The 23114-nt window shown below is 41.2% G+C and overlaps 1 protein-coding gene across 4 annotated transcripts in view; it reads right to left on the bottom strand.

The window, feature by feature from the left end:
- Nucleotides 1-5618: 5618 nt before the first annotated feature.
- Nucleotides 5619-23114, bottom strand: part of SOBP (sine oculis binding protein homolog) — a 268830-nt gene continuing 251334 nt past the window's right edge. For all 4 annotated transcript variants that reach the window (XM_077487161.1, XM_077487163.1, XM_077487164.1 and 1 more), the window contains one exon: nt 5619-7633. The gene's annotated coding sequence lies outside the window, so the exon portion shown is untranslated. The remainder of the gene's footprint in view (nt 7634-23114) is intronic.

The following is a 23114-nucleotide window of genomic DNA, read 5'->3' on the forward strand; positions in this document are numbered from 1 at the left end:
TCAACTTTGTTTGGGGTTAATCAGAGGCTCTTGATGGCACATGATGGCAGGTGTGTACTGACTCCTATTTAACATGAGTTTGAATATGATAGCTTAATTCTGAACATAGCTACATCCCCAGTTATGGTGTGCACACTTATGCAACCACATTATTTTATTTTTTTATTTTTACTTCCCCCCTAAAAGATTTCAGTTTGTTTTGCAATTGAGTTGTACAGTTTATAGGTCACAATAAAGGTGGGAAAAATTCAGAAATTATTTATCTTTGTCTCATTTTTTTACATCACAGAAACCTGACATTTTAACAGGGGTGTGTAGACTTTTATATCCACTGTATGCTGTCTGCCATTCTAAACCTGTTTTGCATTATTACTTCTAACTGCACCCTTTTGGTAAACTGCAAATGACAGTTACTATAAACAAGGCCAAGGATAAATCCAAGGAAAGATCCAAGCTTACTCACAGACCAGCCTACTGAAAACCGAATCAACCTATATAACAGTATGCATTAAAACAGGTGTTTAGTCTGCACACATTTGCAAATACATGTGTAAGCCACAGAGCCTTGCCAAGGCACGCTGGTATCTGAGGTCCTATCACTAGCTTATGAGTGACTCTACAATGGAAGCACATACATTCTGATGGATAGGTGGAGGGCAGGTGGACTGAAGGGAGCCCACCCCTTCTTAAAGGTACAGGGGCACACTGAACACCCAGCAAATCACACAATGGCTGCAAAGTTGTCAGTGTGTTGCCAATATTACTGTTATATTGGTCAGGCAACACACTGACACCTTTGCAGCCATTGTGTGATTTGCTGGGTGTTCAGTGTGCCCCTGTACCTTTAAGAAGGGGTGGGCTCCCTTCAGTTCACCTCCCCTCCACCTATCCATCAGAATGCATGTGCTTATCCTTGGCCTTGTTTATATCATATGTTGCCTTCCAATGCTACTTGCTGCAATGGCCAGTTATAGGTGCGGGTAGTGGACAATTTTTTTGTATTAAAATTACAGTTATTCCCTGTAATTTGCCCATTTACCTCTTCTGTTAGGACTCAGGCACCTGAGCAGTTTGAGGCCTTCAATAAATTGCAGGCATATTTTGACGCCTGGGAGAAACAGCATCAGTTTACAGCCCTTCATAGTAATGAATGGCTGTATGTTAACTGTACACTGATATATGCCATACCTGCGTAAACTTGTGCATCACAATTTACTTTTAATGCCTCAAAGTGTACATGTGCATGAAGCCTTAAAGTAAAAAAGCGAGGGCTTTTCATTTCTATATGTGCCCCTGTTGTCATTTTTCCCTCATACCTTATCCAGTGCAATCAGTATCATTGTGAGAGTAAGGGAACAGGGACCCATATAGCATTAAAAGATTGACAGGGTTTCTATTTTGTCCCCCATGCAAACTAAAACAAAAAAAGATTTTGGCTGGACATATCTTTAAGGTCACTGTTCGGTAGTATAGGCAAGGGGACAGCATAAGTGCCTATGTTGATGGGCAACAGGAATGTAAGACATGTGTAAAGCAAGTCAAATGCAGGAGGTCAACTGCAAGTCAAATGCATCTGACAATAAATTCTGAATGATTTCAGAAGTGTCTAAAACTGATCTGATGTCTTTGACATAAGCTAGAAGATTGTTGAAACAAGCCCTAATACAGTTAGCCTATGGGGCAAGAAGTATAAATCTCATTCCTCACTCATGATAGAATCCATTTAGGCCCATTTCACACTACTGCAACTTCAAAGGTGTGCGATTTGCCACGATTTCAGGGAGACTTGAGGTCTATGAACCTGAGCTCACATGAAAGTCAGACCAAGGTAGTGCAGGGACTACTTTGAAGTTGGCACAACTTGAAGTCGTACTAATATGAATGGTTGTCATTGGAAATCATGGTTAAGCAACTGTTGCAAGGTACAGTAAAACCTTGGATTGCGAGTAACTTGGTCTGCGAGTGTTTTACAAGACGAGCAAATTTTTTTAATACATTTTTAGCGATGTCTTACAATACAAGTAGCAACTGAGTAGAAGCCAGCAGTCACACTGGGTAAGATTTAAAGTAGTGCGGTTTAAAGTATTGCGAATAAAAAAGCCCGACTTCAACCACTACTTCTGTGAGATTTGTAACAAATTCATATGACTTCAGTGCTTCTTCAGTGAGAGGGGCTGTCCATGTCACAGGGAGGAACAGTGATGTTATGAACCAAAGTTTAACTAGCAAAGGGTTAATATTTAACTTCTCTCAGGCTCAAGCAAGAGAGGTGCCTCTAAATGTAGCAATATGGTTACATTTAACTACTTGGAGACTATGCCACACAGATATACTGCGGCACAATGACTCTCCCGGGACAAAATCCCACACGGGTATGTCCTACCCGTTTTCGGCCACCAGAGGGTGCACGCCCACTGTACAGAGGGGCACCTGATGCATGTGGCCGGTGGGCACAATCGCCGCCGGCCACACGCAATCTCATGCACGAGCACCAGCACGGGGATTTGTGTGTGTAAACACACAAATCCCTGTGCGTTCAGAGGAGAGGAACCATATTTTTTCTTTCTACTTAGAGGAAAAACGATATGGCTCCTCTCCTAGTCACTCCCATGCCACCCCACACAGTTAGAACATGCGGAGGGAACACACATTTAACCCCTTGATCGCCACCTAGTGTTAACCCCTTCCCTGCCAGTGACATTTGCACAGTAATCAGTGCATTTTTATAGCACTGATCGCTGTATAAATGCCAATGGTCCCAAAAATGTGTCAACAGTCTCCAATCTGTCCGTCTCAATGTTGCAGTACCACTAAAAATCGCAGATCACCGCCATTACTAGTTAAAAAAATTATAACAATAAAAATGCCATAAATCTTACCCATAGTTTGCGGACGCTATAACTTTTGCGCAAACCAATCAATATACACTTATTGTGATTTATTTTACCAATAATATGTATATATATATATATATATATATATATATATATATATAGAATATATATTGGTCTATATATATATATATATATATATATATATATAGAATATATATTGGTCTAAACTGATGAAGAAATTTGTTTTAAAAGAAACTTTTGGGGATATTTATTATAGCAAAAATTAAAAAATATATTTTTTTCAAAATTGTCACTCGTTTTTGTTTATAGTGCAAAAAATAAAAACTGCAGAGGTGATCAAATACCACCAAAATAACGCTCTATTTGTGGGGAAAAAAGGACACAAATTTCATTTGGGTATAGCGTGGAACGACTGCGCAATTGTCAGTTAAAGCGACGCACTGCCAAATTGCAAAAAGTGCTCTGGTCAGGAAGGGGGTAAAAATCTTCTGGGTCTGAAGTGGTTAATGAAGGTACAACATGATTGTACACATAGACCGTCCTCTGCACCGCCAGCTCTCACCACCGTTAGTCTTCAATCATGACCGTGAAGACTACCCTGCATCATAGCGATCTGAAAGCGAGGCTTGAATCGCTCGTGGAGCACAGCGTGAAAGGGATGGTGTCGATGGCAGTGTGGAGGATGGTCTATGTGGGCAGCTTTACCCCGGATGCCTGTATACTTAGATGTGCCTGTTTTAACCATCAATCATGCGAGTTGCTAAATGTTGTATGTTTATTAAATGTATCCATATTGCTACACTTAGAGGCACCTCTCTTAATTGAGCCTGAAAGAAATGAAATGTAGCCATATTGCTACACTGATGTTGCGTACACACAACTGGAGTTTTCGTCAGAATAAACTCTGACGGTCTTTCCGATGGAGTTCCGCTGAAATGGACTTGCCTACGCATGATCACATGAAAGTCCGTTCATTTAGAACATGATGAGGTACGACGGGACTAAAGAAGGAAGTTCAATAGCCAGTAGCCAATAGCTGCCCTTGTGTCGTTTTTGGTCCGTCGGAATAGCATACAAACGGTTTATGGGATAGGAATTGATTCCGTCAGAAAGATTTAAAACATGTTCTATTTCTATCAGAATTTTTGAAAAATAAAGTATGCTGAAGCTCCCACACGATTGTAATATCTGATGAAATGATTCCATCTGACCTTTTCTGCCAGAAAGTCCGGTGTACGTGGTACTAGAGGCGTCTCTCTTCTCTTTTATACTCTGAAGCTTCTGCTGGATTTTGCTTAACCACTTGAGATCCGCGCTATAGTCAATTGACAGCTACAGCGCGGATCTCCTTTTCCGGGACGTCTATTGACGTCGTCCCGTGCACGAGCGGCCTGCCCGCCCCCTGAGGGGCACGCGTGGCGCGCTCTGTGATCGGCGAGTCTACGAGACTCGTCTGATCACCGATCCGTGCAAGGGGTCGATCCCTACCCCTTATCACGTGATCAGCTGTCAGCCAATGACAGCTGATCATGTGATATAACGGAGCCGGTAATCGGCTATTATTCCTCCTTGCGCTGTCAGCGCGAGGAGAAAAAAAAAAAGCCGATCACCGGCGGCCGTAATCGGGACATCAGTCCCGATCATGGCCAGCACTGCTAGTGCCCATCTGCAACCCTGTCAGTGCCCACCTGCCCCCTGCCAGTGCAACAATAAAAAAAGTAAGTGCCCCCCGTCAGTGCCACCCAGCAGTGCCCATAGTGCCACCCAGCAGTGCCCACAGTGCCACCCAGCAGTGCCCACAATCTGCCTTAACAAAGGTGCTGCACCCATGCCACATATCCGTGCCCATCAGTGTCATCTACCAGTGCCCAGCAGTGCCACCCATCAGTGCCACCTATCAGAGCCACCTATCAGTGCCACCTATCAGTGCCCATCAGTCCCATCTATCAGTGGTACCTATCAGTGCCCATCCGTGCCACCCATCCGTGCCACCCATCTGTGCCACCCATCCGTGCCATCTTATGTCCCCATCTTTGCCCATCAGTGCCGCCTTATCTGTGCCCATCGGTGCTGCCTTATCTGTGCCTATTTGTGCCGCCTTAACTATGCCTATCAGTGCCCACCAGTGCAGCCTATCAGTGCCCACCAATGCAGCCTATCAGTGCCCACCAATGCAGCCCATCAGTGCCCACCAGTGCAGCCTATCAGTGCCGCCTCATCAGCGCACTTCAATGAAGGAGAAAAATGACCCGTTTGCAAAATTTTATAACAAACTTTTAAACATGATTTTTTTTTGCATCTTTTTTTGTTTGTTTAGCAAAAAATAAAACTCTGAGCTGTAACTAAATACCACCAAAAGAAAGCTCTATTTGTGGGAAAAAAATGATAAAAATTTCATTTGGGTACAGTGTTGTATGCCCGCGCAATTGTCATTCAAAGTGCATCAGCGCTGAAAGCTGAAAATTGCTCTGGGACTGAGGGGGGTTTAAGTGCCCAGTAAGCAAGTGGTTAATGGATTCCCTATTGACACATTTTTTTTTCTGTGATTGTGGAACGTATCATCTGAGTTACCATTATTTTTTATGGAGAAATTCAAATTGATATACAAATTGATATACAAATGCTTTGGATTACAGGCATGTTTACAGAATGAATTATGCTCGCAATACAAGGTTTTACTGTAAATACATTTGACAATGTCCCATGTACAATACATCTGTGTAAAAATAGCATGTGTTTGTAAATCATGGAAAAAAAAACGCATTTATAAAGTTTGCACATAAATTTATAAGATAAAAAGAGATGTTCTAAAGAACAACCCATCAAGACATTACCCTATGAATCCAAACCAACAAAACACAAACAGCAACACTTCAGTTGTACGTTAAGTCCTTGCCACACACACAAGTCGCCCTCTTCACAGTGGGAATGTTAATAACAATACAAAGCTTTTTCTTCAAATGTACCAAAGAATGATGTGTTGTTGTTTTTTTTGTTTTTTTGTTTTTTTTTGTTTTTTTTCATTTTGGAAACATTTGGATGGTTCTGCTGCTCCCAACAGGTTCAGAGTTACAACTGTGGAGACATGTAACATGACAGAAAGAATTTGACACTCCACAAGATCAGAGTCCATGTTAATAAATTAAGGGGGTGGTTTCTGAAAACAATACTTTAAACTGCTAAGTGATTCCGTTTTTTTTTTCCTTTTTTTTTTTTGTTTTTCTTTTTTACAAATGAAGCTATAGAAATACAGTATATACAGAGTACTAACAGTACACATACACTAAAAAGCTGCTATGTTTCATCTGTACTGCACAGAATGCCTTTATCTTGACTCCACATCAAGGTATAAAATTCATAACTATGTCAAATAGCAGCCACTGTGCAGAAAAGTGAATGAGCAAATGCTTTAATGGAGTTAGTAAACATACACACTGAATCGCAATGTGATTGAGATTCTTCAAAACTTGTCCTTTAAAAAAAGGGGAGGGGGGGGGAACACTTCACATCATTTCTATAATTCTTTTTTTTTTTTTTTCAGATATAAGTGCCAGCACATGAGCTCTAAGCTACTGTCATTTTGGACTCTTGGCTACATCTGTACAAGTGCACATAATATTATGAATGTGACTTCTACCCTGTTATATCCTCGCACCAGTGACTGAGGACTGAATTGCACATTTTTCATCATCCAGACAGGAGTCAACAAACACGAAAACAGAATAGCAGGCAGGGGAAAAAATGGGAGGTGTGGTTCCATTAGAAAGGGGTCTGGGGGGGAAAAAAATAAAAAATATCCCTTGTACTTGGCCCCTATTGCGTTACTGGTATGTCCATGCTATTTTAATTATAGCGAAAGGGCTGCTAGTATGTGGAGAGATTGTCTCACTGGCTTCCTGGATCAGTGAAATCTAGAGAGGGTGAAATTTCATCCCGCATCTCTGATGACGCTCAGCAAATATCTCCTCCCTCCTCCGTCGGATTGCTTTACCCCCTCAGGGAATTCTGGTCTTTAGTTCAACACGTTAGCTCTGTTCCCAATTGGGGCGCAGTTTAGAGGGAGTTTTAAAGGAAATTTGAGCAGAATAAACATTTACAGATCTTCTTTGCCATCCAGCCTGTACAAGAAACCACAATATCATCTATTCATGCTGCCTTCTACTGCACTCTGTTGAAGGATTAAAATCTAACACTGAAAATATGGCATTACACATAAAGGTGGCCTTTGTTAAAACAAAAAGTACACTATTAGGCATTAAAAACTTCTGTTTTAAATCGTTTCAATTTAAAAAAAAAGTGCATCATGGGTAACAGAGAGATGACTTCGAAGCGTTGCTACTCCAGTACAAAACCTTTACCCTTTGTACAGTTCCAAACCTTACATAGCAAAGTACAATTCTCATTGTAGCAGCAAAACAATAACAGTCTCTTAAAAATTATGAAAATGCAGGAGTCCGAATAATTCCAGTCGTATACTTCCAAACTCTACAGACATAGAAGAGATAAATAATCAATTGGTCCACTGTTTTTTTTTTCTGAAAACAACCATAGCTGTAGGGAAAAGTTAAATGAAGAGGAATGCTCAGCATCCTATGAGACATGGATGACATGGCTTTTCTTGCATGACGGCATAATGGGTAGAGACAGCAGGAAGTTTCTGTTCAGCAAAGGCAGTGGCAGGCAAACGTAAATAGGGAGAGGACCAGCTGGTGTCATTTAGTGAATGGACAGATTGCGCTGCTCCCGTTTCCATGCAAGATACCCTGTTAGCCAGCATCCTATGTAAAGAAAAAGACAATATTAGTACGGGTAAAAGAAGTCAGATTGCCATAAACAGCACAATATGTAAAAATTGTTTTGCATTTTGATTTGAATAGTCTGGATTTTCAAACTTTTTCTTTCTGAAGCACCGGTAAAATCCGTATTAATTCTCTTACCTATCTATATTTTCAATTTTTGGGGTGTGGTGCCTACCTCTATGGGTGCTTATCCTCTAGTCCAACTAAATTTACTATTTTTCTTTCTGAACTTAAAGAATCATTCCACGAAGACCTGAGGGTTCATCTATTAGACAGTTTCCAATTCTTGTGGACGCTATTGGTTAGAATCTGCATTTGAGATCCCGGGTATGCACACCCCTGCAGTGGCCATTATGAGGGGTTCCACTGTCCTTGTTGGATTTCTATTTTTATTTTTTAGTGCGGAGAAGCAGTAGCAGGAGCTACAGCATATAATGTTGGGCGGGAACACCAAAACCAACACATGAAAATGAACAGAGTCAGATCTTGCTTTTGGAATATCCAAGACATATGAGTGAGTAGTTGCTGACGCAATCCTCTAGGTTCCACATATAACTAAATATACCTTTTGGGTAGGGATGAGCCGAACACCCCCCGGTTCGGTTCGCACCAGAACTTTCGAACGGACCCCGCGTTCGTTAAGAACGTTAGAACCCCATTGAAGTCTATGGGACTCGAACGTTCGAAATGGAAAGTGCTAATTTTAACGGCTAATATGCAAGATGCTGTCCTAAAAAGGGTTTGGGGACCTGACTCCTGCCTCAGGGGACATGGGTCAATGCAGAAAAAAGTTTTAAAAACGGCCGTTTTGGCGGGAGCACTGATTTTAATGATGATTAAAGTGAAAAAAAAAGTGAAATATTCCTTTAAATATGGTGCCTGGGGGGTGTCTGTAGTATGCCTGTGAAGTGCCACGTGTTTCCTGTGTTTAGAACAGTCCCTGCAAAAAATGACATTAAACGGAAATAACACCATTTAAAACTGCTTGCGGTTTTAATGTTATATCTGGTTCCTGCAATATGGTTGAAAATCATTGAGAAAAATGGCATGGGTAGCCCTCCCTGCCCATTACCAGCCTATTTGGGTCTTGTACGCATATTAAGGGGAACCCTGTACCCATATTAAAAAAAGGAAATGCGTGTGGCCCCCAGGCCCTATATACTCAGAACAGCAGTATACAGGCGGTGCAAACAAGACAGGGACTGTGTAGGTTTGTTGTGTTAAGTTGAATCGGTTTGTAATTTTCAACTGGTACATTTTTAAAGTGTAGCTCCAGTCAAAAAAACTATTTTTAAGCTTTTTGGAAAACATAGGGAAGGGTTATCACCCCTGTATAATTTGTTTTGTCGTCCATCTTTTTTCATCTCACTTGCTGCTGTCTGATGTTTGTAAGTTGGATGTTTGAAAGTAGGGGCCTGCCCTATATGCTCTGCAGAAATGGCGGAACAAGGTGTTGGTTTTGCCACAACATTGTAAGCCCTCAAAGTGACTCTTGGTGGCCGCTGGAGCGCCCTGCTGTGAACGATTATATCAAGAATTGTAATTACATGCCATTGTTGAACAGTGGTAGAAAAATTTACCTTTGGTGGTTGTGGTGCTGGTGCCACAACACTATAAGTCCTCACCGTTACTCTGGGTGGGCACAGGAAGGGGCCCTCCTGTGAAATATTATATCAAGAATTGTAATTACATGTCCCTGTTAAACAGGGGCAGAAAAATTTGGCCTTAGGCACTGCTGCTGGTGCCACCACACTGCAACCTCTTCCATATACTCTAGTTTTTTTGCTGGAATTAGCCCTGCTGCAAAGCATTGCATCAAAAATTGTACTTAAATGCCCCTGTTAAACAGGGGCAGAAAAATTGGGCCTTAGGCTGAGGTGAATATCGCGGGGTATACTGCGGTCAGGGCACGCAGACAATAACTAGAAAACAGCAGAGATAAAGGGGTATATACAGATGTATACTGTGCTGTGCTGTAGGCACACACAACTTCCAATAACTCCTGCAGATGGCAATTGGGCTCAAATAGAGAACAGTTATGTAGGTGGATTATAGCGGTATGTACTGGGTACAGAGCACGCAAACAGCACGCACTATCTCCTAACACTACTGACTGCAAGCTCTATTATTAAAGATAGATCACTAGCTATATAGGTGAGGTGAATATAGTGGTGTATACTGCGGTCAGGGCACGCAGACAATAACCAGAAAACAGCAGAGATAAAGGGGTATATACAGATGTATACTGTGCTGTGCTGTAGGCACACACAACTTCCAATAACTCCTGCAGATGGCAATTGGGCTCAAATAGAGAACAGCTATGTAGGTGGATTATAGCGGTATGTACTGGGTACAGAGCATGCAGACAGCACGCACTATCTCCTAACACTACTGACTGCAAGCTCTATTATTAAAGATAGATCACTAGCTATATAGGTGAGGTGAATATAGTGGTGTATACTGCGGTCAGGGCACGCAGACAATAACCAGAAAACAGCAGAGATAAAGGGGTATATACAGATGTATACTGTGCTGTGCTGTAGGCACACACAACTTCCAATAACTCCTGCAGATGGCAATTGGGCTCAAATAGAGAACAGCTATGTAGGTGGATTATAGCGGTATGTACTGGGTACAGAGCACGCAGACAGCACGCACTATCTCCTAACACTACTGACTGCAAGCTCTATTATTAAAGATAGATCACTAGCTATATAGGTGAGGTGAATATAGTGGTGTATACTGCGGTCAGGGCACAGACAATAACCACTACACAAGAGCAAGATAGGAAATCAGCCAAAAACGATCGGTGTGTAACTGTGTTGAAGGTACACAGAACACCCACTGCTTCAGATGCCAACACACTACACAAGGCCGCCTCAAAGGCGGCCTTATATTGTGTGGGGCGTGCACTACACAGCCTGAGCTATGATTGGCCACAGGCATCCTGCCTGTGGCCAATCATGGCTCTCCTCGCTGCTGGCGCTGCGATTGGCCAAGCATGCGGGGTCACAGTGCATGCTTGGCCAATCATGAGCCAGCAATGCACTGCGTCATCGCAGTGCATTGTGGGTCGTGGGCGCCATACGAATTTTGACGCGAACGGACCAAGAGTTCGGATTTCGCCGAACGGGCGAACAGCCAATGTTCGAGTCGAACGTACGTTCGACTCGAACACGAAGCTCATCCCTACTTTTGGGTGGAGTGACCATTCAAAATGGTCAACCGGAAGTGGGAACACTATGATGTGGGGACAGGTATCTGTCAAAAACATGTACCCGCTCCCCCTGAAAGGTGCCAAATGTGGCAGTGGTGGGGAGGGGGGTTAGCAAACAAGTGGAGCTTCCGCTTCTGGGTGGAGCTCTGCTTTAACTGTTTCAGCCAGGCAGACCATAGGAGTAGGTGAGTGCTCTCTTAGCATTTACTGGTGTGATAAGATGTAAAGTAGGCTAAAGCAGTGGTCATCAACCCTCTCCTCAGGGCCCACTAACAGGCCAGGTTTGCAAGATAACTGAAATACATCACAGGTGAGATCATTGCTGCTCAGTGATTGCAGTATTCTAGTCTGCATCTCCCCAAGGTAATACATAAAACCTGGCCTGTTAGTGGGCACTGAGGACAGGGTTGATGACCACTGGGAGAAAAAAAGAGAACCTGTCCCAGGTTCCATTCAGCTCATTTTACTTACCTCTTTCCTGACCTCACTTCATAGTTACATAAATCATACCTATAATCTCTATTTTCTCTCTCAAGGAAATAATATAAATAGTGGATTCATTGATAAAACAAAGTGTTATAGTCAGTGTTGTATCTATCATAATTAATTCAAGGGGGTGTTTAGATGAGCAAAGTTAGATTTGGTAGTGCCAAATTAGAAATTTTGGATGATTTTTCAATTTTTTGTGGGAAAACCAGCAAAAAAATGGAGGGAAGGGCTGAACTGTGAGGGAGACATAAGACTCTCTGCAGCCCCAGCAACATGCAGCATTTTCATATTTCCTGTGATAATGGTATGTATACTTGAATAGTAGTTCTACATATACTGTAAAGCAGGCAGCATAGAACAGTGGTCTCCAAAATGCAGCCCTGGGGCCAGATGCGGTCCTTTGCTTGCCTTTATCTGGCCCTTGGGGCATTATTCCTTGATAAAAGACACTATTCTGCCAACTGACACCAACAATAGGGCACCATTTTTCCCACTGACACCAATAATGGTGCACTAGTCCTTCCACTGACACCAAATGTGGCAAATTTACTCCCACTGATGCTAGGAAAATGTCCACTCTTGCTGACCACAAAGTCCGCCCCCCCCCAAAGTCTGAAGGAGAATAAACTGACCCTTTGTTTAGAAAGTTTGGAGACCCCTGAAATATAACATAATTATAATATAATAATAATAATAATAATAATTATTATTATTATTATTATTAAAGAGGAAGTAAACCCTGATGGGTTTACTTCCTCTTTTTTTCCCTGCAAAGGTAAAGCATAATGGACTACTATGCATCGCATAGTAGCTCATTATGTGTCACTTACCTGACACAGGAGCCAGCGAAGTCGCCGCTGTCCCCTGTAGTCCGCCGCATCCATGTTGCTGGTGGCGTCTCGCAGCTCCGACGAATCACAGCGGCGAAGCCGCGATGACGTCACTCCCGCGCATGCGCACGGGAGTCGCGTCTCGCAGCTCCGCCGCTGCCACTCGGCGAAGCCGCGATGACGTCACTCCCGCGCATGCGCACGGGAGTCGACAAATTAGGCAAATCCATTCATGGATTTGCCGCATTTAGTGCGCCTGTGCGCCGCTGTCTACGGCGCATGCGCCGTAGACAGCGGTGCCCATTTTCGGGCAAATATCTCCTAAACCATATAGGTTTAGGAGATATTGCTTGGACCTACAGGTAAGCCTTAATCTAGGCTTACCTGTAGGTCCAAGTTGTTTGGAAGGGTTTACTTCCTCTTTAAGAGGTATCCAAAAAAGCATTACCATTCATATACACTTAGCATTATGTGATATTTAAGTATATCCTTGTCTGTAGGCTTTCTACCCATAAGCACATGAACACCATTATTCTGTTACAGATATCCTTAGGTATTATGTAAAGGCATATTTATAATAGACTTTTGAAGTCAGAGAGTACCATTTTCAATAATGGTACTAGTGGAAATCAAAAAGTTTAGGCAGTTTTGCTTGCTCTGTTGTAGTGGAGCCTTGTGCACACAAAATCTAATGCAGCTGTGCATAGTAACCAATCACAAGTTCCACATATTCAATTAAGCTTTGACAATAAAACCGAGAAGCTGATTGGTTTCTATACAGACCTGCACCATATTTTGCACTCTCCAGTTTTAGTAAATCAACCTGTAGGAACTAAAGTGGGTGAACTTTCAATACGCAGCAGTAACAATAATAATCTAGCCATATTGCAATGGCAGTCAGGGTGATAGTCTAATGCCTGATGTTCGATGTGAGCTTGATGTCGGAAAGTCTGACCGTGTGTATGCTCCATTGAACAGAATTTCCGCATACAAATGTTTGAGAGCAGGTTCTCAAATTTCTCAAACAAAACTTGTTGTTGAAAAGTCAGATCATGTGTACACAAGTCTGTCATACAAAAGTTCACGCATGCCCTGAATCAAGCAGAAGCACTCTGGTTATTGAACTTTCTTTTTCTCGTCTCGTCGTACGCGTTGAACGTCACTGCGTTCTCACGTTCGGAAATTTTGGGCCAACATTTGCATGACCGTGTGTATGCAAGACAAGTTTGAGCCAACATCCTTCAGAAAAAATTCACGGTTTTGTTGTCGGAAAATCCGATCGTTTGTACGGGGCATAAGACTCTTCATTATACATGGGAATATGTTACTGACACTCAGCAATAGTGGGAAGCTTTGTGACATCCCTGGCAGGCAGGCATGCATTATTATGAGAGTCTGTGTGCACCAGTTTTAGTAAATCTCCCCCATTGTGTTAGGCAGATGGTGGAAAGAACATTCACAGATAATTGTGCACATCAAGGCTTCTGGTGACCTTCCCTATACAATCTCACTGAGTCATCAAGATATTTTATATATATATATATATATGTGTATATATATATATATATATATATATATATATATATATATATATATATATATATATATGTATATATATATATATATATATATATATATATATATATATAGATATATAGATAGATAGATAGAGATATATATATATAGATATATATATATAGATATATAGATATATAGATTTATAGATGATATAGATGTCAGGGTTAATATACTAAAGAAACGGAGGCTGTTCACTTTCCTACTTGCCTAGGTGGGCAGCCTTGTCTGCTTTAGTAAATCAGCCTCATAGTGTGTGTAAGTGTGTGTTTAACACAGTGAACACTAATAAAACTGAATGTAAACCCCTGGCATTTTTATGTTTTATATTATACATCAATGTGCCACTTATTTGTCCATAACATTACAATTAGAAACGACGAGGAAACAGCCTTGTAGCTTGCAATTAATAAGCCACATACAGATACTATTGCATAATGACTACATCTGCCTGACAGCTAACAACCATATGTTTCCTAGATAAAAAACTACTTGTTTAAATGGAATCCTACAGTAAAACAGTCTGTTCTATGAAATACATTTTGCTAAATGGGACTAAAGGTTTGTTTATACTTTGGTTGGCACAGTGAAAAAAGACCAGACACAATCTGTTCTCACATATATAGTATATATAGTATCAAGGCTGGGTACACACATGGTAATTTGATGTATTCATGAAAAACATTCCCAAATCTCACTGACCAAAACCATCCGTTATTGTTTAAATGAGATTGTCATTCTTCAGGTCACTAGCAGCAAAAATCAGCAATAATGTGTAATATAAAGATATGTCAACGTTTGTGACAAGCAATGTATTCAGAGATGGACAGGATTTTCCCTAGATCCATCTCTATTATGGTAATTGGAATAATGACGATGATCTTGACACCATCATACAAAGTGTCTACGCTGTATCTGCAAGTGCTTAAGGTTGTCTACAAGACATTAAAATTCATTGTAACATATTTTAGGAACATGACTAATTACAGAGACTATTGTTACAAAAAAATGTGAAGATGATGGGCTACAACAAATATCCTCATCACAGGATTCTACGGTTAAATTGTTACTAAACCCACAACAGTAAAATCAGTGTGTATATGCAGTAAAGCATGCTAGGGGATAAGCTGCACATGCTCAGTTTGGTGTGTATTGCTAGAGGTTTTTTTTTTCTTGGCACAGGCCAATCAGCACCGTCCAGACAGAGGGTCAGGGGTGCTGCTTCCTCATAGGACAGTCAGAAGAAAATGCAAACTCCTACAATCATAAACCAGACACTGATAGAAGTCACAAGACTGCTCTAACTGCTGATGAGAAAAGGTATTTAGCAGTTTATATTTACTAAAATAATTGCACTTCCATGTTCTGTGGGAGACCAGATATATGCAGGGTCCTGGGTTTAGTAACACTCTAAGCTCAGTTTAAAAAAATGCATTCTTGTCAGCTCAATAAAGGTTTTCAGCATACAGGGTCAAGCAGTGAGAAGTATACAGCGTACTGTGATGTACAGTTCAGAAAGGTGCGGTGTGAAGTACTGTATATGACATACAGCACAGTGGAAGTATTGAGTATATTATATACAGCACGGTGTACAGCAGTGGGGAATATGTAACTTACAGCATATAGTACAGATTGGATTAGTCTAGAACATGCAACGTTCAGGACAAAGAGCAGATGTGCAGCAGTCCAGAATATTAAATGCACAGTAAGGCATGCAAAGTGCAGTAGGCTGGAAAATGTAGCCTACAACACAGCATATTCCAGACCAAGGCAATGTCTTAATTAGATTGCCACGGTCCTGCCATTTAATAGCCATCCTGCCCAGAGCTGTCAATGCCACTGCTGTCTTTCCCACAGAGCCAACAGCGGGAGGAGGGACAACTCTGGATGCAAAGGGGGGCATCCTGAGTTAACAAACAGGTGATTGGTTGCCAGGATGAAGGGCCGTCCTGTCATCCAGTTACCAGCTTGCAGCTACTGCCCTCTGTCCAAACTTGGTGTGCATCCTGCCCCCGCTCCTTTTTCTGTAAGGTAGGACGGGAAGAAGGGGGGGTCAATGTGAAGGGGGTTCAGGACAGTTAATGGGGAATGTGAGGACAGTGATATGTGGGGGGATCTGAGGACCGTAATGTGAGGGGGAGCTGAGGACAGGCTGATGGGGGAAAAAACAGGCTGTGATTGGCAGAACCTCCCCCTAGATATACCACACCATGTTTTTGCATAGAAATAATAAAGATTTGAGTTCATATTTTTATGACAATATAATTTATTTGATATTCATTTGTCATCTGTATTCCAGAGGCTTTTTTTTTTTCTTAAACATGTGACCGGCAGCACTGGACTAGAAGCTCTTCCAACGGATATTTTCCTGCAAGAAGGCTGGGAAACAGCTGAGTCACATGACCGCTCTATATTAATTATTAAAAGAGGCAATTTTTTTTCAATTAAAATATATGTATATATTCATATACATAAAGGGAAGGGATTTATTATCACTTTAAGACTTGAATGCTGATGATTGCACTACAAGTTCATATGGGCAGCTTGGTTACAATCAGCCTGTCAGATTTTTCATGTGATTATTGAGCGTGGCTATAGTCTAGCCGCTAGCAATATTCACTGTGTGTTCTCCTCTGCAGGAAGGATTACCCCATCAATACTGACTGTCTTGATAGTGGAATTGAGCAATTTCCTTTCCTGCAACTCATGGTTGCAGGAAAGAAAATCTCACTATATATGGCCAGCCTAACCTGATGACCATTGACGCATTGTGTCTGATAAATGTCCAGAGATGGATTTACTATGAGATGCATAATCTTGCCCAATGACCTCTCAATAGTGTAAAATGCCTATCTAGTGTTTTATTATGCTTTTTTTAGTGATGGATGCATTATGAGATCAGGCATTATTTTGCAGTATTCTGGCTGATCAGTCCACTGTCTCAATTGTGTATAATGTTTGTCTAGTGATTGAGCCAGTCCATTGTCGTAACTGTATATAATATTTGCGTGGCGATTGCTGCACTATTATGTTGGACATTATCCTACTGAAAAAAACAGTTTTCATTTGAGCTTATGAGTGGTAAAACAACAGGAATAACCACCCTACTGATTTACTGTTTATCCTTGTAGTGCCCTCAGTTGAAGTCAGCTGCTGAAGGGCCCAGGGCTTTTCCATACATCTGATACCTTCAAAAGGAGGTGCCAAAATGTGTGTTTTTACGTGCAACTTACCTGACTCTAGCAGGGAAGGATATGTTGTCCAGTGTCTGAACATACTGAACAGGTAAAGAGATTTCCTTGCCCATTCAATAAGAGCAAAATTTTGGTAACAACACACACAGTCTTTGTAAAATATATTTCTCAAACAAATTAGATAATTAATTGATTAAAGACAAAAGAAAAATAATAAATATATGTTACATATTAGGGATGCACCGACACTGGCTTTTTACCAGTGAGTACAAGTACCAATACTATCAGTCAAGTACTCGCCGATACCGAGTACCAATACTTTTGCAGTTAGATTTGAGCCCATACAAAATGAATGGGTTCAAATCATACTGCAAAGAATTGCATGCTATTTGAATAGGAATACGCTGCGATTCCTGTCCGAATTGCAAGAAGTTTCCCACACCTATCCTATGTGAACCTAGTTTCACACAGAAGCGGTGGGGGAAACCTCCCTGCATGATGGGTTCCACCCAGGGCTGTCTTTAAGGCAGGGCAAAAGGGGCAGCTGCCCAGGGCCCTGTCATTGTTGTGGGGCCCAAAGCAGCTGCCTCATACTTGGCAACTATCCCAGTTTACATTCCCTTGTCCCTTGAAGTTTTAGTCCTGTGCTGCTACTACTGCTGCCCAGCTCTGCCCTATTGTGTACAGATGACTCACCTGCAGACCTGTGTTTACATGTAAATACTGGCATTCATATGTAAATAGCAGTCACATGCATATGTAAATAGCTGAGGCCAATGGCATTGATATGTAAATAAAGGCAGCATTTATAGGTATATCATGCCCCCCTGCAGTGAGGAGAAGATGTGCTGTAACCTATTGCAACCAGTGAGCAGTATTACTGTACAGTAATCTCTAGCAGCCAATCAACAAGCAGAAATGTGCTGTAACCTCTAGCAACCAGTCAGTATACAGTAATGATATGCTGTAACCTCTGGCAACCAATTGTAATTGCTGCCTGATCTGATACAGTAAACTGATTTTAAGTCTAGCTGCTATTTATTTTATGTCTCAGAGAAGGTGGAGAGTGAAATTGTATGGGGGGTGGGGGGCCCTAAGCACATTTTTGCCCAGGGTCCAACCAATATTAAAGACGGCCCTGGTTCCACCATCCCTGACTCCCAATGCTACTGTGGACATCAGTGGCTTACTGAATGGGCAAGTTTGTAGAAACTTCCAGAGCTGGAGGGTGGGAGTAAGGAGGGTACACCCTTTACATTTTTGTAAATATTTTATTATATCTTTTCATGTGACAACACAAAATAAATTATACTTTGCTACAATGTAAAGTAGTGAGTGTACAGCTTGTATAACAGTGTGAATTTGCTGTCCCCTCAAAATAACTCAACACACATCCATTAATGTCTAAACCACTGACAACAAAAGTGAGTACACCCCTAAGTGAAAATGTCCAAATTGGGCCCAAAGTGTCAATATTTTGGGTGGCCACCATTATTTTCCAGCACTGCCTTAACCCTCTTGCACTGGAGTCCTCTTCCACTCCTCCATGACAACATCACAGAGTCGGTGGATGTTAGAGTCCTTGCGCTCCTCCAAGGTCCCACAGATGCTTAATAGGGTTTAGGTCTGAAGACATGCTTGGCCAGGCCATCACCTTTACCCTCAGCTTCATTAGCAAGGCAGTGGTCATCTTGGAGGTGTGTTCGGGGTTGTTATCATGTTGGACTACTGCCCTGCGGCCGAGTCTTCGAAAGGGAGGGGATCATGCTCGGCTTCAGTATGTAACAATACATGTTGGCATTCATGGTTCCCTCAATGAACTATAGCTCCCCAGTGCCGACAGCACTCTTGCAGCCCCAGAGCATGACACTCCCACCATGCTTGACTGTAGGCAAGTCACACTTTTCTCTGTACTCCTCACCTAGTTGCCGCCACACACACCTGACACCATTTGAACAAAATAAGTTAATCTTGGTCTCATCAGGCCACAGGTCCCGGTAATCTATGTCCTTAGTCTGCTTGTCTTCAGCAAACTGTTTGCGGGCTTTCTTGTGCATCATCTTTAGAAGAGGCTTCCTTCTGGAATGACAGCCATGCAGACCAATTTGATGTAGTGTGTGGCATATGGTCTGAGCAATGACAGGCTGACCCCCCCCACCTTCAACCTCTACAGCAATGCTGGCAGCACTAATTTGTCTATTTGCCAAAGACAACTTCTGGATATGACGCTGAGCATGTGCACTCAACTTATTTGGTTGACCATGGCAAGTCCTGTTCTGAGTGGCACCTGTCCTGTTAAACCGCTGTATGGTCTTGGCCACCATGCTGCAACTCAGTTTCAGGGTCTTGGCAATCTTCTTATAGCCTAGGCTATCTTTATGTAGAGCAACTATTCTTTTTTTCAGATCCTCAGAGAGTTCTTTGCCATGAGGTGCCATGTTGAACTTCCAGTGACCAGTATGAGAGAGAGACTGATAACACCAAATTTAACACACCTGCTCCCAATTCACACCTGAGGCTTTATATCACTTGACACCGGGGGGGGGGTGGCTAATTGGGCCGAATTTGGAAATTTTCACTTGGGGGTGTACTCACTTTTGTTGCCAGTGGTTTAGATATTAATGGCTGTCTGCTGAGTTATTTTGAGGGGACAGAAAATGTACACTGTTATACAAGCTGTACACTCACTACTTTACATTGTAGCAAAGTGTAGTTTCTTCAGTATTGTCACATAAAAATATATAATAAAATATTTACAAAAATGGGAGGGGTGTACTCGCTTTTGTGAGATACTGTATATTTCAATATACAGTATGTAATTAGATTTGACTGCATTGGCTTTAAGGACAGGCAAATTAGTGAAGGTGTGTCAGGAGATGGCAACATTTAAATTTTGTCCATCATATGCAGATTTGTGAATCACGATTTCCTGTTTTCCCAAACTGTATGACTGATCAGAAAAATCTATGTGCACAGAAGCATGTGTGAGGGGTGTACTCACTTTTGTGATATATATATGTATATATATATATATATATATATATATATATATATATATATATATATATATATATATATATATATATATTATACATACATATTTATACATATACTATTTTCCATTCTAGAATCAACCAGAATACTTTTCAAACAACAGAATTGCAGAATTGTTCTTTGAAGCTAGCACCTAATCTTGACAATGTAATGATGTAACTACTACTCGGAAGTCACCATTAAAAATACTTAAGTTCCTCTTCCTCAGTGATCAGCAAAAACATTGTTTTGCAAGCCATACAGATCAAAATAAAATTTGCATCTGCTATAGCAAATTAGTTTGCAATAATTTAGAATGATTATTATTCTGGAACAAAAGTAATCTTACTGGCACTGCATAGCTTCTTTAAATAGACGTTAATTAAGCTTAATTGCTTCATTATCTGTATAGTTGGCAAGTAGAAGATGATGATGCTGTAATGTATGAATACTGCTATTTCTGAAACAAACTGGCAATGTTATGCACAAGATTACAGAGAATAGTATATAAAACATGTAAATTGTCTCTGGCCATTTCTATTCATATGTTAAAGAAACAAATCCATCTTCTCTAGTCCTCTAGCTACTGCAAAAGTTCTTAACAAAATAAACTGTTGCAAACATTTTTGTGTCGTAAATGCCCAATGTCATTCTCATAACCTTTATTCACTGACATGAAGTTCGCCTTGATGTTGTGGCACTACTTCTTTTCAATTGATCTCCTAATTGGCCCTTCAGAGCAGAGATGACATCTGTACGAGTCTTAAGTCGGAACATTCAAATATCATCAGCTTTTGCAAAGCCAGCAAACCAAATCATTTTGTTCTCAAATATTCTTGGACATTCTAACAGCTACTATTCAAAAAAATTATAAATAGGTTACAAAATACACATCCTGCTGCACAGGAGGAAGATGTAGAGAAGCCCAGCTTGACCCAGGTATAGCATTGTTGAACATATTTGTATCCAAAAATACAATGATGATAACTAGACTTTATTGTTAAAATATTTTGGCCTTAACAACGTGGTTTCCACATCAAAAGACAGTGGTGACTAAAAATTATTTGAACAAGAATTAACCTCCCTGGCGGTATGATTCAGTCTGGATTTAGGTGCTAAAAGTGGTACAATTATTTTGCATGGAAATTTGGCGTTTTATATTGTAGTCCTGTATTTCTTAGGAACAACTCTCTTAAATCTGTTCAAACCAGAGTCTAGCAGACATTCCAGGTATGATAAAGTTTATAATATAATAAAGAATAATAAAAAATATTCAATAATGTAATCAAATCCTAAAACACTGAAAAAGGGACACCTTTTGGTTGCTATGGACAATCTCCAAATTCCAGCAGAAAAAAACTGTATTTATAATATAAAAGTGCATGCAGGGCATTACACAGACCACTAGGGACAAAGGGGGTGTGTATTTTTTAATACAGTACTGTAATATGTAAGATTACAGTACTGTGTGTGTTTTGTGTGTTTTTACTTTTTTGAATTTGCCGCCGTTCTCCACTCCCGTGCGCCGTAACGCCGCAGGGAATGGAGCTCAGTGGCATTCGGCACTGTGAATTGAGCGGAGGACAGCTCGATCACATAGCGCGGAGGACATCGCTGGATCCAGGGGACAAGGTAAGTAACTCTCCCTGTGTCCTCCCCTGCATCCAGCGATGCGATCCCGAGTCTGGCTCGGGGTTACCGCTCCTGTCAGTAAGATCCCAACACGAGCCAGACTCGGGATTACCGCTAGGGGGGTTAAAAATGTTGGGGTCAGAATCATAGTCTTTTCTATTTGTCCACATTCAATTTGCAGCAGTGAGGAGATCAAAATTGTGTGTGAATGATGAACAAACCCTAAAAAAGATTCTAATTATGTCTCATTTTCATACACAGAAAGTGTCAGTCTGGAGGAGCCAGCGGTCAGCAGCCAGACAGAGTCCCAGATCCCTCATCTACGCCCTCCTGCTAAAAGGGCCAGGAAGAGAAGGAATCTGGAGGAGGCCACAGCTGCCTTCTTCTGCCAGGCCATTACTGCCATCTGAATAGACCCAGATGAGGCTGAGGGATTTGCTGTGGTGATGGCCAATAAATTAAGGGAGATGGCCAGTGAGCAAAGGAGCAAGTGTGAGGAACTCATCCTGCAGCTCAACAAGGGGTGAGGGGCCAAATCTCTGAAAACACACACCTCTGTGATTTTGTGTCCCCACATCCACCACCTCCACAGCCAACACACACACCACAGCCACCCCACCCACCCCACTCCACCCACCACAGCAGCATGGTGGTCGGTGGCAATACCAGCCACAAGACCCCCAACAAACCCACTGGACTGGGGATTTTTCACCCCTTCACCACTTACTAATTTTTTATTTTGGTTGAATAATTATTTTATTTGTTATATTTTCTATATTTTTGTATGCATAGAATGCACTTTTTGGTTAAGTTCTTTGTATTTGGATGGCATATAGCATCTCTAATTTAATTTGTTTTATTTTATTTTTCTGCACAATAAAAAAAAAAAATGTGGAGAATAATACTTGACTATGTGTTCTACTTCAAATGACAATTTGGGAGTAGGCAGTTACATTTAAAAAAATAAAATGTAAAATTATAAAGGGAGACCAACTTAGTTGTATCTTTGATCTTAAAAACTATGAGATAATGGTGTTGTGGTAACTTCCCCAAAAAATAAAACAACAAGCATAATAATATTATTCTTGATATCACTAGAAAAAAAAAGCCCTTTAAAATATGTTTTCCATAACTACATCAGTATCACCAGTAAAGCAGCTTCATTATTATCCCATTAAAGAAGAAGAGAATGTGCACTGCATTTCAACATTTGTTGGCCGAAAGTTGGACAATTGTCCGAAGGAGCATACTAACGGTCAGATTTTAGGACAACGGTATGTCAACAGACAATCTCCAGCCAACGAATTGTGTGTATGAGGCTTTAGTCTCTATTTAGATCTGCAGTTGCTATGGTGCTGCACAAGTGATCAACTATGACACCAGCCATTTGAATGTTCAGTTGAAAGCTAATATAAGTACACTGGCATCTGCGACAGTTATCACCAGAGGCATGCCTTTATTGTAATTGTGTTGAGAAACAGTGGAAACAG

The sequence above is a fragment of the Lithobates pipiens genome, unplaced genomic scaffold (assembly GCF_037356315.1).
Source record: "Lithobates pipiens isolate NorthernLeopardFrog02 unplaced genomic scaffold, aLitPip1_a1.2 Scaffold_18, whole genome shotgun sequence".
Taxonomy (NCBI): domain Eukaryota; kingdom Metazoa; phylum Chordata; class Amphibia; order Anura; family Ranidae; genus Lithobates; species Lithobates pipiens.